This window comes from Haplochromis burtoni, unplaced genomic scaffold, assembly GCF_018398535.1.
Source record: "Haplochromis burtoni strain Fernald_Lab_line unplaced genomic scaffold, NCSU_Asbu1 Contig_90, whole genome shotgun sequence".
NCBI classification, from domain to species: Eukaryota; Metazoa; Chordata; class Actinopteri; order Cichliformes; family Cichlidae; genus Haplochromis; species Haplochromis burtoni.
This window is the reverse complement of record NW_024582451.1, coordinates 1469090-1485738: the sequence shown is the minus strand read 5'-3', so window position 1 is coordinate 1485738 and position 16649 is coordinate 1469090. Positions and strand designations below refer to the sequence as shown.

Here is a 16649-nt window from a genome sequence, read left to right as displayed (position 1 = left end):
GCTGTCATCAAACAAACCCACCTCCCGGTTACACCGAGCCCGTGTCAAAAATGCTGCCTTCAGGTACACCTCGAAATATCCGAGAGAGCTGACGTTTGACATCGCTGTCGTAGAAAAGTTGCTATAAAGCAAGCCGCTTTTCATACTGAAAAGTAGCAAAAAAAGATTAAAACGTTAATGTTATTTTTTTGTTATTATTTATAAGAAACGTAGTCATTTGAAATCGTAGCGAGTGTCCTCTATGTTGCACTTTTTTCACACAAATGGCAAAAAGAAAGCAGACATACTACTCTGCACGAAATGAGAGTATAACACAGCTGCTAATTGTAACTGCTAGTTCTACTAACAATTGATTCTTTTTCCTTCTTTAGGCCTTCTAAGCAGACATTTCCTACAGTTTGTAAAAGCAGCAAAAGCTCTGTTACAGTGGGAGGGGCCGACCTACACGGCTGGGGGTGAAGTGAAGCCGGGCCAGTAACACCTAAGCAGGCAGTGCAGGTCGAAATAGATTTATTATGTAACGTGTGCACTGCAAAGCTGTGATACTTTAAAATGATAATAATCACCGTCATGGTGACAGTAGTCTGATCTTGGTTTTGGCTGAATAGGGTAAGTGTGTGGGAGTAAAAGAAACGATATGGTTATGGTATGTTTTACAAGTAATCTGTAACCTAACACAAATGAATCTCATTTAAATTCTTACATGCAAGCTGTTAAACAGTCATCCTTTTTTCATTGATTATTTCTTTATTTATTATTATATTACTCTTCAATTTTGGACACACGCCGTCTTTAATCCAATCAAAACAATGATTGATAAATCTGCTGAATCTATATAATTGGGGAAAAAATTGAAAAAATAAGCCATAATAAATTTTATGTAAACTATTTATTTTTTTATCTTGTATTTTTGAACTTTGTGTTGCGAATTTCGACGTACATTTCCTGAGAATTACTGTGGACAAATAATTAGAAAGCCTCAATGATGGCCACAAGGTGGCGATATAAAATCAATAAAGTCTGAGAAGAGCATGTCAAAGAGGATGCATGCTTAATGCATTGCTGCTTGAATTATAAAAGGTTTAAAAAAAGAAGAAGATGGTAACCAAATCACAACCAAACTAATAAGTGTCTGATATGCTCTCATCTGTGTGCCAGTGTTAAAGAGTGTAAGCCTATCTGTGTGGTGGAGGCAACTATAATAAACCAGTAGGTGCTATTATATATAAGCAATATAGAGTGTGTAGTATTTTAGACAGATTCACTGTTTGCCCTAAAGATGGGACAATAACGTGAGATATGCATAATATGGGTCCATTGTGCTATCTTCATTGCCTTCCTTTCGTCCTGCCATACTGTTTCTCTGTTTCATCCAAGCAGGAGGGATTTTACCCAAACGAACAACTGCTCTAACAGGCGGACCCTCGTCTGTTCTGACAGAGCTGCCGCTGCCAGAGAAGGCAGACAGGCAGTCAGAAAGGCAGGTGGATCGGCGGGCAAACAGGCGGAGGGTTAGGCGCCACAAGGAGCAGGAGACTGGGGCCTCGTACAATCGGGCCCATCAGCCATATTCAGCCAGGCATGTGTCCCCTGCCTAAGCCAGCAGGGACACACAGTCAGGCATGTCGATGGCCCCAGCCGGCACAAGCAGATGTTTTCTGGGTATTGTTGTTCCGCCTCTCTGGTAATTGTTTTCCTTCAGGGCCAGCCAGTGGGACAAGGTGCCAGGTTGTGTTGTGGGAAGGAGTTATGAGGAGATGGAGAGACAGTGTATTATCAGTCAGCAGTGCTTTGCAGGCTGCTGTATGCAAGCTGCCCAGCTTTTTCTTTGTGCTCCATGCCGCTTGAATTACAGCACGAGAGACTGAAAAGAATTAAGCATTTGCTATTTGGGCTTTGATTTTGCATTTCAGTGTTGAAATGCAAGCATCGTTCTGGCTGCAGCAGGGTGGCATGCAAATTGAGCATCGAGTAGCCTTTTGAGGCCTTCCTTTTTTGCGTAATTTCAGTGTAAATGTGTGTGTTTCAGAGCATAGCGTGGTGCTGAGGCTGGAGTTACGTGTGTCTTACAATCAGTGCAGTGAATTGGTGTTGTGATGTCAGTTTACCCTCGCAGACACTTAGCAGTTTGTTGTGGTACAGAGAGCAGCTAATGCACTCAAACTGTGTTAGGCACTGAGTGTTATCCTGTGATCCCATGTTGAAAGTGCCCTCTTAATTAGCACAGTGAACTACAGAGACCTTATTATGGGGTCAGATGTTCTCCAGAGCTCCTTGAGAGCAGAAACAGGAAAGACCCACTAGGGGGCACTTTGAGACTTTGGATCAAAACTGTGAGTAACAGCCTATTTCCTAAAGTAAACTGTTCAATACTTAAAAAAATTACTGATTTAAAATTTTCTGTAAATTACTGGCTATATTTACAATTTTTATCATGTGCGTTTGCTTTGACTGTTAAATGATGGAACTCTTGGTTGCTTTCTAAAGCTTTTATCCCGAAGCTTCATGGATGTTTTTGTCTGTGCTCGGACTCTACAGCTAGAGTAGACGGCTCCATCCATCACTCAAACTGTTTGTCATTTCAGTGCTGAACCCAAAAGCTGCTCGGCATCCTCTCCCAGCAAGGAGCACTGACTCAAAAGAAGGATCCTGAGGTATGATGAAGCTACTCTTATCTGTTGCCATAGCATGCCACACTCCTGTGAAGATGCAGCCCACACTAAAAGCTAGTGTCAAGATGTTAAGCTTTTTTTCAGACTGACGCAAGATGTAAGTAATTTGGTCCAGTCCTGTTTTCTTTTTCTTAAAAAAATAAATAAATAAATAATATATGTATATATATATAATATATATATATTATATTATATTATATATAATAATATATATATCATATATATATATATATATATTATATATTAATATATATAAAAATATATAATTGTAGGTGTTGAGCGCACTGTTAAGAGCATGTGGGGAAGGCAGACAGAAAAAGCCGTGGAATCTGCTGTTCACGAGCAGAGCATTGGATGAAGACTGCATTTCATAATCTGTCCTTGCTGCCAAAAGATGCAAGTGAAAATAGAGCCGATGTCACATCTGTCTTTTCACTATTTTTGAAGCCATGCAGGATCCCAGCGTTTGTGTAATCCTGTTGCGAACATCATCCAGGCCAGGCGGAGAGTTTAGACCTTGTTGCTCTCCATGCGTGTATGTCTGTGTTTCATGTGCTTTTTTGTTTTTTTCCACCGCGATTTGTTGGGCCTTTCTGCCACAGTGCAGAACTGTCTGAAAAACGAAGAGGCATCTGAGGCCCCCGTGGCCATGGGGTCACACCGCAGCCTTGTGAAGCTGTGGCGGTTATCAGCACGCCTCACTGTACGCTGCACAACAGTCCAGCCTGATTACAGAGTAGCACCTTAGCCTGCCGTATTTTTCACACCTAGGATGAAGGAGTGACAGCATCTGTGGGATAAGATTGTGTTGGATGAGATGAATTTGCACAAGGAAGGGTGGGTAGCATACCTGAACAGAAAAAAGTACACGTAAGGAGAGAAAGTTTGTCTTTTTTGGGCCTATATAGTGATATATTCTTTTATTAAAGAGGGGGCAAAGAATTGATTCTCTCCACGACCTACAGACATGATTTTACATCCTAATGTTTATGTGTAAACTTTAATCATCGTGTTTATGTGTTTGCTTGTGCACATGGATGCCTGCTCCTTGCCAGTGAATCATACCTGTCAAAATCATATTATCCATGACTCAAACCCCACCCACTGCTGGCATAATTGACAGTTCAGGCACAGATGAAAAACCACACGACAAATCATCACCAAAATATAGCCGCTGCGGCGTGAAAAAAATAAACGCCTCTGAGTCACAGAAAGGGACCTTGAAAAATCTTAGTCATACATTGAATTTTGTCATCGCTGCGATCAATGGAAAATACAACGAGGAGAATTGGGAGGGAAAAAAATCAAATAGGAATCACTGAATTGTTTAAAAGAGGGATGAGATGGAGAATAATAAACGTGATTTCTGATTTTTAAACGGTAGCCTGAAAGCTTTATTTTGATTTCTTCTCTATACTGGCGTCCTACGTATTCAGGACAAAAGCATGATGTGTTCCAAGAGTATTGGTGTGGCTAAAACTAACAAGAGGACAAAAGAACTGCGCCTGCTGATATACCATGTGTCAACTGCCCTGTTTGTGTGTGCGCGTGTGCGCGTGTGTGTTTGTGTGGGTGCTTATGAGCAAGCACATGCATACATTTGTGTCAGCCGCAGTGTGCATAGAGGTGTTTTTCTTTCTTTCTTTTTTTTTTCTTCTCCTCGTTGGTGTGAACTGTAAAAGAAATGCAGGCCAATTATTTTTATTGTTTAACGTGTGTAAAGGTCTCACACAAGAGCCAACTAGGAGAAAAGTCAAACATTCAGTCTGGCTGATGACTGTGAAAAACAGAAAAACATTACATGTTAAGAATATATCCTAAAAATGCTTTCAAATGACACATTTTTAGATTAACGTACTTTTACATATATACATATTTAATCTTTCAGAGAAAAAAAAATTAAATTAAACAAAACTTTCAGACGATTATGAACACAGCAGCGAGTTAACGACTCCCTTTTACTCGTCGCGCGATTCTGTTTCGACCTTCTAAAATATATCTCGCGGCCGACCAATTATCAGAATTTAGCGACTCTTTGTTCGCTTCAAGTTTTTGTTTCGAACCTCATCGAAAAGTTTTTGTGGACACAACCGCACATGGGCGAACCCAGTCGGCTGCATCGGCTGCATGTTACTTCATGTAAAACTGCATGCCCAAGTGTTACTTTGTGGCTGTTGATGTTTCCAAGCTGGGTTGAATCATTAGGAAGTGATTCTCTCTAACAAGGGCTAAGGAGCTGTCAGGAGACATTCACAGGCAGGTTTCGCCATGGAGAGTGTGAGGAGTCTTATCAGGGTCTTAGCTGTTTTGCTGCGCCTGTTTATAAAGAGCCTGCTTTATTTGGAGTGAATGCATTCTAGCAAGGTCTCTACTGTTGCTGTGCGTTGATTAAAAGTGTTTTCACGATTACCCGTAGTGAGTCTATTCCAGCCTAACAGGGTTACTAGCAGTTTTAATGAAGGGGAGTAATCATTACATGTGAAAGGGGTTTGTCGGGGTCTCGCGCTGCCTTTCTCTGCTTGTTGTGAGTGTCACGAGCAACTTTGACTCGGGATTGCGTCAGATTTTGCTTTTCTGCTTGTGTGCAAGATTTGTTGTGTTTGCTGACGCTTTTTAGTTTTTCCGCAAAAAAAGAGAAAAGAAAAGTAAAGAAGAAATATGTCAGACTCAGTTATGTCATTATTACCAACATTCATAAAAACACTTCCCTGCAAACGCTCCCTTCTTTTAAATCTGCACAAATTTTTGTAGACTGTGATGAGAGCCATATATCTTTATTTTTGTCTCTCTGTGTTTGGGTGTTCTGCATCCCCCTTCCTCTTCTTCAGCTACAGTTGCTATGTGGCTTTTTCTGCTCTGCTCCTGTAGTTGGCTGTGGTCAGCTCTTGCATTTGCTGGTGTGAGTGAATTTCTCACAGCTTCTCGTGAATGTGTTTTTTGAAAGTCCTATTCAACATTTGGTGCAACTATAATCGGCACTAAGCCACTACGCTCATGCAGACGTGTCTGTGGATTCACACATTCAGGCTCTCAGAAGTGTTGTGCCATCTCTTTTTAATTTTTTTCCCCAAGTTGCAACGAATTTTCTATCTTTTTTTTTTTTTAGAGGACCATGCGTAAACTCAACGGAGTTTAAGGATGGTCAGTAGATTTCACTGATAGATCAGGAAATGTGAATTTTGAGAACGGGCAAAATTCCCTCCTTCAGCAAGATCAGACACGTAAATATTGCTTTGATTTCTTTAAACCTTAATTTTTTTTACAGATTTTTTTACCCCAAAGTTTTAAAACAGAACTGCAATAAACAGTGAACAGTGAAAACAGATTACACTGCAGATATTCCCCTGAAAGTGAAACCCATTAAAACCACAGAAGAATATTAAGCTCTCATGAATTCCTCTATTAATTTTTGTTATGACACATATTAGATTAAGCAAAAAACTTCCACTTTTTGTTGCATCTACATTCGGTAATAATTGTAGAAGTGTCTTTTGGCACCTCTTAGGTTCCCTTCGAGCACAACCCACCAATCATATTCTCACTTCTCTTTTCTTTTAAATAAAGAACAGCCAGTTATCTTAAATTTAAACATTAGCTCAGGTCCGAGCTTCATCTATTTGCATCCGCTCGAGCACCGTCGTGTCCCTGGACACATTATCTACTTCTGTTATCGAATCAAACAATTACTGCCGCAGTCCTCGTGTAGAAAATTACATTTTGACACAATGGTGCAGCTTTGATTAATATGTTGTAACATCTGACTCCGCGCTCTGCCGTTCTCTGATGGGGCCAATGGATAATAAATGGGTGACTTGTGAAGCTATAATGAAGTGACTGGCTTGTTATTGACAAGGGAGCCTCCGATGCTTTAGTGCAAAGCAGAGCTTCCAACGGAGGCCCTCCGGTGCACAGATTATTACACTGGCCGTTAAAATGAGCTAATGTTCTGCTGCGAGTGCTCCTCTCCAAAGGGACAAAAACTGAATTGCCCGCTCAGAGCTGCAAAACAGAGGTGTAAATTAAAGCCAACTAAAGTAAGAAAAAAAAAAATCTCAAACGCAGAATCAGGATGGAGTATTTCTGTTTATTAAAAGCAGAATTTCTTCCACCTCTGGTAGAAACAGATGCAGGTGCAATTCTTTTCCCTTGCCAAATAATGTTTAACCGTTTTTTGTTTATTTTCTGTCTGACTTTTATAGATGTGTCGAGTAATTTAATTAGCATTTCTGCTCTTGATGAGAATCTGACTGAGGTAAATGTTTCATTCATTTGGTTTGGGAGTGTTCTTATCTTTTTAAACTTTGTGTAGGGAGCGTGCATTCATGTGGGGAAGAGCCGTGTAGGTACAGATAAGCCGATTCCATAAGGGATTCTTGTTGCAGGATTTATAGCTGCTGTTTATTTTTCTGGTCCTGATATGTCATCCCTTCCCCCAGGTACCTATTAACTATGATGGGCGATTTCTGATTTGACAGGAGTGAGACAGGTGTAAACTTCACTCACACTATTCAGTGACACACATTAAACCAATTATTTTGAACATTGCTATTTCATTTTGAACTTTCTGCGATGAGAGTAGAACAGCATGAATTTTTGTACGTAAGGTGATTTACGTTCTTTTCACTCGTTAATTTGATTTGCACCTCGACACGGGCGCTTCACAGCCCGGCCCTCCCGTCATATTTAATTTCAAATGAAAGGCATCGGTAGCGTTAAATATTGGCGACGAATGCTACAGAAAGTGAACATGAGAAAAGTAAGAGAGGGTACGCGATTGTTAAAGGGTAAAAAGACGCTCTTCACAAACATCAAGGCATCTTTGGGGGTGTGGGGTTGGGGTTTAGGGGGATAACAGTGAAAAAATATTCCACTTTGAGAACGTGCAAGATCTCATGCAGTTGCCTCTCTCTCACTCTCTATCCCTCCTCTCTGTTGGCGCTAAATCACACGTTAGTACAGCCAGTGGATGTGTTGACAGTTTTACAAACAGAAATGTAAAACGCCATACTCAAGGGGGTCTAAGAGATAAGGGGGAGCTGAACAGGGCAGGAAACAGAACAAACATGGCTCAGAGAAGCAGAATGCCATGTTAAAACACCTCGGCTGGGTTATTTTAATTAAATAGGGTACGCCACCCTATTAACTACAGCTACAAGTGGTGTCAGTGTGAGAGAAGGAGAAGGAACACGACTGATCGATAACACTGGCATTTCTTAAAGACTGATGCCACCCCAAAGCAAAGTTCAAATTGTAATGAAATGCGATAATCATGGTAATTGTCTTATGAATTAACTTGAATTTTCCCCCATTAATAGAAAAAAAATGGATGAAAATTAAAAATCAAAAATCCAAACTGTCAGCTGGCTGTTTCCAGTACCTCCAAAAAGAAACATTTCTAGTTGTAATTCCCTGCTGTCTTTAGCTCACTTTGAATAAGTTGGGCCAGAAGTGAGAGACATTCCCAGTGGATTCTTGCTGCCTGCTGAGGACAGAATAAAGAGGCTTGGGGACATATAGACACAGACAAACAGGGATGATTCAAGGAAACTAGAGAGGGAATCTGTCGTGTATTACAGATATAAGGACACTTTGTCAGATATGGGCTCAAAACCTGTGGCAGCATTTTCGGGCCTGAAAGATAACAGACTTGTACAAACATGTATGACATTTCTTCTCATATTTTTTATTTATATAATAGCCTGAAGGATATATATGCTCCACCAGACTGGTTCAGTAACCTAAAACTGTCCATTACTACTAGTTATTGTTTTCCATTGTACACCGTGATTTCTTCCTTTTCTGACCAGTTAAGGAGCAAAAATATGTTATCAGGGTTGGAGATCGCTTCCTCCTCGTAGTCTTTAGCGGCACGAACCACATACTTGAGTTCCAGTTCAGTACGCTGTGATTTTCAGCAGTGGGCAGTGGATGTGTTTTGTGCATTTGTTTGTATTGTGTGTAGCAACCTGTCGGTGAGTTTTCTTGTGAGTAAATGCAAGGATTTTGGTCAGATGTTGTAAAGATAGCGATTCGTCCCAAATGATCATGGTGCTGGTAGGACCCCGGCCTTGCATCTCTGAAAAGCATCATTAGAAAGTGACAAAACTGCCGGGGGCAAAACTGGCCTCGCACAATGATCAATTCGGCAGGCGGGATTGAATTATATGGGGAGGGCGAGCTTTAAAAAGGGGGATTGGAGGGACTTGGTATAGTACAAGGCCCCCTACTGCTTTAATTACTGATGTGTGCGTCTCCCTATTAACAGAGCACCTATGCTCCATCGGCCACTCTGGAGCTGCACAAAGCTGGAGAGGAAAAAGGAGCCCTCTGCAGAGAAGCAGGGAGAGGGAAACACAGAGACACACACAAACAGGAGTGCTCATTAGCGAATGGTAATCAGCGGTCGAGAGGTTGGGCACTCACCTCACAAAACGCCACATGTCAATTTGTCCCTCTCCATTCATGAGCCCACTCTCATTTTAGTCCGCTGCCTCATGTTCCCTTGTTGAGCAGAATTGGATGGAGTGCCGTGGGGGGAAACACTTGAAGGGAAACGTAAACACGGGCCCAGAGTAGGGACTCCTGCTTCGCCAATATGGGGGGCACTGCCCTCTTCAGATGTGGCGTCTTGGCTTCTTCTGACTTGTCTCCTCTTCAAACGCTCAGAAGACACCATTTGTCCACCCCGTGTAGCTGTGCACACCTGCGTTTTTTTGTTTTTTTGAATGATATACAGTATAATGCACAGTGTAAAAATGATAGCAGATGTGCACTTAAACAGTCTCAAAATTAAAATGTTACTCTGTGTAGATGCTTTTCCATAGTAGTTGCGTTTTTATTTTAACCACAAGTATATCCTTGGCATGTGAAAGAAATCCTGACGGTATTTCTTTTTCCTTACATAAAAATCACGTTGGCGTTTGGTCGATAGAAGACTGGAACAATACCACTCTGCTACCTGCTTGCAAATGGTCAGTTTAGCTTTTTCATAAACAGCTGATCCAAAATAGGTTAAACAGTTAAAAAAACATTAAATAAAATCTACTCCAGAACTGAAAGATCACCAGTTTAAGTGATATTTCATGAGCGTTTAGTACTTGCAAAACAAGTATTTTGTTTTCTTCAAAAAGAACTCCTATCATTGACATGCACTATTTAAATTGGAAGTAAGAAGTCTCGAAGTGTGACTGTGTTAAATTCTAAAAAGTCTCTGTCTTCCCCATTTCAAGCCCCCAACTATTCTCCTCAAGTTTAGTTGTTCTGATTTCCTTGAATATGTCAGCAAAACATGATGGGTATAAGAGCTAGCCATGCACACTGTTTTGCATTAATTAATAGTTTGGTTGTACGATTCTAATGTTGAGCTTTGGAAATTGTCTGCATCGTGTTTTGTTGATCTTTGTTCATTTGCATGAAATTGGAAAAAATTCCCCAAATTGATTTCTTCACATTCAATCAGGATATTTCCTTTTAATAAAGAATAGCCTGCACTGATGTAGCCTGCAAAACTGTCCAATATTTCTAAGCATAATACTATATTATACTAATACTATACTACTATACACACTGTGTCTAATGAACAGAAATGAGTAAATGATTTGTGGTTCCTGGATGATCTGCTGCAGATGAAGATGTAATTTTATGGGGGAAAACTTAAACTAGGCCACGGTTTACTGTGGCATCATGTATGGGCATGCCCTCTAGCTGTGCAGGTGCCTGTGACACCAACCCTATATTCCTCATCTGTCACAGTGTGACAAAACACTGCACCCGGCACGGTCTGCTGGGCAGCAAAAGAATATAATGCACCAAAGCCAATTTCATCTGCACTGAAATTGGGGTGGGCTAGCTCACACTCTCACATTCAAAACTTAAATCAGATCTCCTCTCAGCCGAGTGGAATCAATACAGCCCTCCATCTTACTTTGAAATGAGACATAGCCATCCTCGTGGATTATAGGTGGCTCATCACGGGACGGCAGAGCTAGAGAATATCTCTAGAGATCCATCCCCATCCGCTCCTTCTGATCTCCATTTACCTATCAGTCTACCACTCAATCTCTCTGTCCCTCTACTCGTCTCTTACTGTCTTCTTCTGTGTTTGGTTGAGCTCTGTCAGTGAATAAAATAGGATAATCCATATCTCAATCAGAAGTCTGATTTCAAATGAAACCTGAAAGCCGGCGCACATTCTGAATAAGGCATACGTTATCTATGTTTATTTTCCAAGTGTTGTGGTACACCAAAATGTGCACAGTATTGTTGAATCCAAAGTGCAAAACAGTCAAGACACATTGGATAAATAGCTTCAAAAAGTGTTAAACTTTGACTAAATTTCCATAGGAAGAAGTTGCATAAATAAAAGTGGAGCATTGCTTTGATGTGTTTAGCTATTCCAAATCTTTTACACCTCCATTTTCTCATCACGGCAGCTTCAACAAGGTTTAATTGGTATGGAAATAGAAGTGGTGAAACATGACAGGAACAATCCTGGCTATTTAGACCCTTTATTACTGTATACTGTCCTTCAACCAATTATCGCCAATCTACTGCTCTGCAGCCCCCTACCATCCTCCTCCCTTATGATTTAACCAAGCTTCAGGCTGCTGCAGAGAGGCAGCTATGGGTCGATAAATACAACTTGTAATCCTGTGTGGTGCAAATTGAGTTTCTATTGGGGAATAATAGTTTGAAGCGCTTACTTGAGATTTCAGACCCCCTACCTGCTCTGCCCCGGCAACTAAACCTCACCAGATAAGCTGAAATTTAAAAAAGCCATTCTTTAATCATAGCTTTATAATCATTTAATCAACTTTTAAACACTTGAACTACATTTCTCTTGTTTTAAATTGCTTTCATAGTAAATTATGAGATCTCTCTCTCAAAGATCTACCTCAGTCTTTGTCTGTGACAGAGTTTCTGTGTGTGCTTTATTTGCACATAGCCAGGAAATGTCACCTTGCAAAGAAAATTCACAGCTCAAGCTGTGTGTGTTTGCCACATAACGGAAAATGACTGGACCTCCAAAGAAGCAGATAAAAAGATGAGAAGTTACATCTGCATAAACAGATTACTCTTTCACATCGAAAACAAATACATTTAGGGGAATTTGAAGCGTCCCCCTGCATTGCTTGTAGAGTGCAGTAACTTTTCCTTAAGGTGAGCTGCAATGGCGTTCAAAATGTAGCTGCGTATTTGCAGTGCTGATACGCCCTTCTGCAAAAATCAAACCTTGGCATACTCACTTGGAATGATCTTCCCAGGGAGCAGCTTGTTGTCTGGCCCATTGTTAGCCCAGGAGGCTGGCCTGAGCCCTGAGGGCTTGGTCAGCGTTTAGGGTGTTTTGCAGGGTGGGGTGCTGAGGGAGGCTGGGTGAAGGAGGGAGGGGGGCTATAGAGATGGGTACAGGCCAAGACTGGACAGGGCTCATTGCCAGGGTGTCAGTGGGACACCCTCCTTTCTGGGAGCCTGCTCAGCCCCCTCCTGGGGCCCCAGTGGGGTGCAGGAATACATGGTCAGTGCAAGACAGGTCCATCTGCCCCATTACTTCTGTCCTGCTCATGCCAGCACCTTCCTATCACCTGCTCCATCGGCACCTTATGGAAATGACCTACTGCTGCCTGACCTAGCTGACACGCATGGCTCACCTTCAGCATATGCCACCATGGCCTCTGTGTCTTCTCCGCTCAGGTTTGCGCTGAGAGAAGCAACTCTTCTATTTCTCTAGCAACGCATAGTTTAACTGCTTGATATTTTAGGACGACAGGAACGAAAATGGTCAAGTGAACCGGGCACAAAATGCAGTCGTTACACATCAGGCCTAAAGACCACGAAAGCATTATTATCTCTTATTAAGGCAAAAGAAATACTGTCACACAACAGTATTGTTCTCTTGTAGTTTCTGAGATATCATCTGTAAATCTAACAGTAAGCGTGTTTTTGGCACATGAGCATGTAGAACAAAGCGTGTCTCTGATGTGGTCGATTGTCAAGACTGAAGGGGGTTTCCTTAAGCATCCTTAATTGTTCCTTAATGCAACACATGAGGTTGCGCGCTGGCCTTCACATCGCCATGCAGAGCAGGGTTTTAACATGTGACTGTGGTGCATTTTCACTGTTAAGCCACCGAAAAAAACACCAATCTCACAAGCAGGAGAAAATGTCGAGTTGGATTCTAAAAATAAGACATCCTGTATTTGAAAAACTCACACCTTCTTCAAAAAAGCTCTAGTGTGAAAAAGAGCATGGTACTTTAGACGACTTAAAAAGTTCTGAGTTGTAAGACATAAGCAGCCGTGTTTCTGAGGATGGAATACAGCCTCCCTTTTCTTTCATACATATTGCCATTAAAGTATGTGTGAGAAGCTTAATTACTCATAAACTACAGTTGTTATGTCTGTGTTCATGCTACAAAGCTAGCATGATATGAGAGAAAGAAATGCGGGATGTAATCTGGTAAAACGATACAACACAGCAGCCTCAAACTGTGTTAGCTTCTGTTTGTAGTTTCTTTTTTGGGCAGTGAGGTAAACAGACAAGGTTATGCGACTTTGTGTGCTAGGTTCTGCCTTTCTAGTTGGAGTAATTTAAAAAAAGCTACCTAAAAGGAGAACTTGAGTGCCTTTCAGAGGTGGCACTTTCACACTGAAAATAAAGTGACATTTTTTTATTATTGGTTTCCACTACTAAAGTTACTTGAGAGATTTTGTTTTATTTAATTATTACATTTCTTGATCTGCTTGGTTCCTGTGACATATGCTTTACTGCGACCTAAAATTTCTCACATTACCTCATCGGCAATGCAGAAATTGAATCTTTGTGATCGGGCCTATTTAAAACAACACAAATGTGGTAGGTTTCTTGCGTCTACAAATGAGGCAGGCTGAGTATTGTGCTGCCGTGGCTTCCACCGTGCTGAATGCGGTGAATAGCAGTCGTGGCCTCTGTGTAGCCCCAGCTGTCTTTGACTGATAGGCTAGCGGAGGAGGCGGGGGGGTAGATGGCGAGGTGTAAGGAAGTTCAGGAGGCCTGTAGATTCACAACAGAGCTGAACAGACTGTCATGTTAGTCATCCTAACTAACCAACCAACCAGCCAAGCAGTGGGCTGCGGCGTTAACACCCAGCTCCGAGGCTCAGAGCAAGCTAATTAATGCATCCAAATGAGATCAGCAGCGCAGGCCCAGGCCAGGGCCATATTGCTAAATAGCTTCCTTCAGTATGGGTCTGTGTGGTGTAATTACCACCAGGCCACTTCACAATGCCGCTTTTATGTCCCGCTGAAAGTGATTTCATGTCCCTCATTCCCCCATTAGCAGCGTGTTTTTTTCTCCAAATGTGATGAGAGAAGCCTGTCAATGGTTATCGTGTGTGTTTGTGTGAGAGAGTGCCAGTTTGCTTTCTATATAATGGGCTGCTGGTATAGGAAGTAGACGCGCGGCCATTCAACGCATCAAACGTGAAGGCAGCACCCCGAGAAAAATGTGAGGATGACAACACTGCTACTAAGGATTGCTGATAATGTTATAGAGGTAGTTTTATAAAAGAATAAATAGATTAAATAAAATATATTTTTTGCTTTCTTTTTTTTCAGTTTCAGTTAAATCATAATCTGTCCAGGCCAAATTAGCAGCTGTGCAAACTGACAAGATATTAAAATGCAAAAGACCTATACAAACTATACACTAAAAAACCTATACAAAAACTTATGACAAAAACAGCAGATACACAAATCCATTCATGAAAAACAGCAGTATTTTTTATGCCTTTAAATCCAACCTTAGATATGTTTGTTTAGGTACTTTTGCTAAATCTTCCATATTTAAAGTAGTAAGGAAATTCAGATTTTCTCTTATCTTAAATTTGAGGGTCCTTTAAAAAGCAACTCACCTCTTGTTCCTATACATTTATATGGTAATTAATGATTAAAAATAATCTCTGCAAGTCTCTCCGATCAGTCAGTTTAAAGAGCATGAATGTAAAAGAAATGAGTCTCATACCAAGATCAGTGACTAAGTCTTAGGAATAAACAATCACACCAGTTTTTATGCATTCAATATCAATCAACAGTTGTGTGTCATTTGCAGTCTCTGTGTGTATCTGTGCAGCATTTTATTCAAGAAAATTAGTGTTAGAAACTTGCCTTAATTTTTTTGCCCTTTATTTCTTCATCACTTTGGTTATTGGTCACACATTTCTTAGGCTCATTTGTCTTTTTTAAAAATGTATTTAAATTTTGATTAATGACGTAAGAACCTGCAAGTTGCACTCTAATCCACGTCTTGGGAAATTCCTTGTGCATTATGTTTATTAAAAAACTTTTCATTAAAAAAAGTTTTCAAAACTGGTTTCTCCTTTCATCAACATTATAAAGTGGAGAATAAATCCCCCAGTTTACTGTCATCCTTCTTTTTCCCCATCCATACGTGGCTGTCGTGCATCATCATCCTTCATTCGAAGTCAGCGTGAGCGTAGGTACAAACAACCGTTTGGTGTCTAATGTAGCAGAAGCATCTAGCTGGCCCGCCGCTGTAGTGCCACACTGACACTGTCAAAGGTGCCGCGTTTAGCCCCAGGCACTACTACTCAGTCGCTGCCTGGTTCAAAAGGGCCAGCTCTCCAGCAGAGCCAGCTAATGCTTTGCTAACCCTCACAAACTCCACTCCTCTGCTCCCCTCCCATCTAGAGCCATCGTCCGCCTCCCTCCCAGACCCTTGTGGACAGAGCTCATCCCAGAGCACTAAGGGCGAGAAGTCTGGCTGTGTTTCGCCGGATTCCCGAAGAGCAGCTCTCTGCTCAGGATGGACGGTCTCGAGGCTGATACCTCACCGATTGCTACCCGAGCCCCCCTGACAGGACATGTGTGGTAATGGGCTGCTAGGTCCCAGACCTGTCACTGTGGAACCCTGCAGGGTGCACTCACATATGCATCATCACCATCTGTCCTAAAAATCAATATAGTTTCAAGATGCAAATAGTTTAAACAAGTTTGTGGCTAAATATATTGCATTTTAGGCTAAGATTATATGTCAGATATTAGACGTGCATCTACAGGATTATATAAGATACAATTGCACTTACAGTAAATATACTATGAACAATGATGGTTGAAGTGAACGTGTGGGGCCGTCCAATAAAATAGCAAGCTGGGACATAAACACGAGGAGAAAGATGAGTGGGGGGAAAAAAAGAATCATAACAGAGGTTATTATAAACAAATAAAAGAGAAAAAACTATTAGACCAGCGCTGAGAGGAGACCGCAGAGGGCAGCATCACATGGATCAGATCTAGTATTCACAGGTCTGACTGGATAGGAGGTGAGAATCCAGGGTCAGGCTCCGACACGACTCTCTGACTTCTAATTTGGAGATTCTCATTTTCAGGTCCCAAACCGAGGGCAAGAAATCGTACCTGTGAGAAGCCTTCAGGCAGAACAGGGAGAGGTGTGGAAGAATCTGTTTCTGTCAGAGACGAGGATGCTCAACTACATGTCTTTGTTCCATCTATTCACTGAATCATTGGAGTTGTAACTATATGCACTTGGAAGAACCTGTGGCTGAAGTACTTCACATTTAGAGTTTCACACAAGCACTGAAGAAACCATCGCTAAAACCATGCTGTTGTATATGAAATGCATTTGGAAAATACAGTATGGAAGTATGGTGATATTATTTACTTTTCTAACAATAAAAAATATGAACGCGAACAGACCAAAACCAACAATAAAGTGACCTTTTCACCCAGGTTCTGCATGTGTAGCTTCATTATTTCTGCTATATACAGCGTTCAAAAACCAACATGACTTAACGATCCATAAATGAGCGACACTGCTGAACTGAGTGCAATGTTCTTTAATTACCATGCACATGGGGAATATTCCAGTGACAGTTAATCCCACGAATAACATCCTACCACTGAAAATGCTTACTAAGGCACCAAATGTTGCACAGAGCTAATGTTAAAATGAAATTTATAAGAC

At 41.2% G+C, this 16649-nt stretch overlaps 1 long non-coding RNA gene across 2 annotated transcripts; it reads left to right on the top strand.

Annotated features, from left to right (window-relative positions):
- Window positions 1–2516: 2516 nt before the first annotated feature.
- On the top strand, window positions 2517–15849 carry LOC121814832. 2 transcript variants are annotated; one of them, XR_006054604.1, is made up of 2 exons: window positions 2517–2654; window positions 15356–15849. It is a non-coding gene; the product is annotated as an uncharacterized LOC121814832 (long non-coding RNA). The 2 variants fall into 2 exon arrangements; XR_006054605.1 differs by having other exon boundaries at window positions 2517–2769.
- The last annotated feature ends 800 nt before the right edge of the window (window positions 15850–16649 follow it).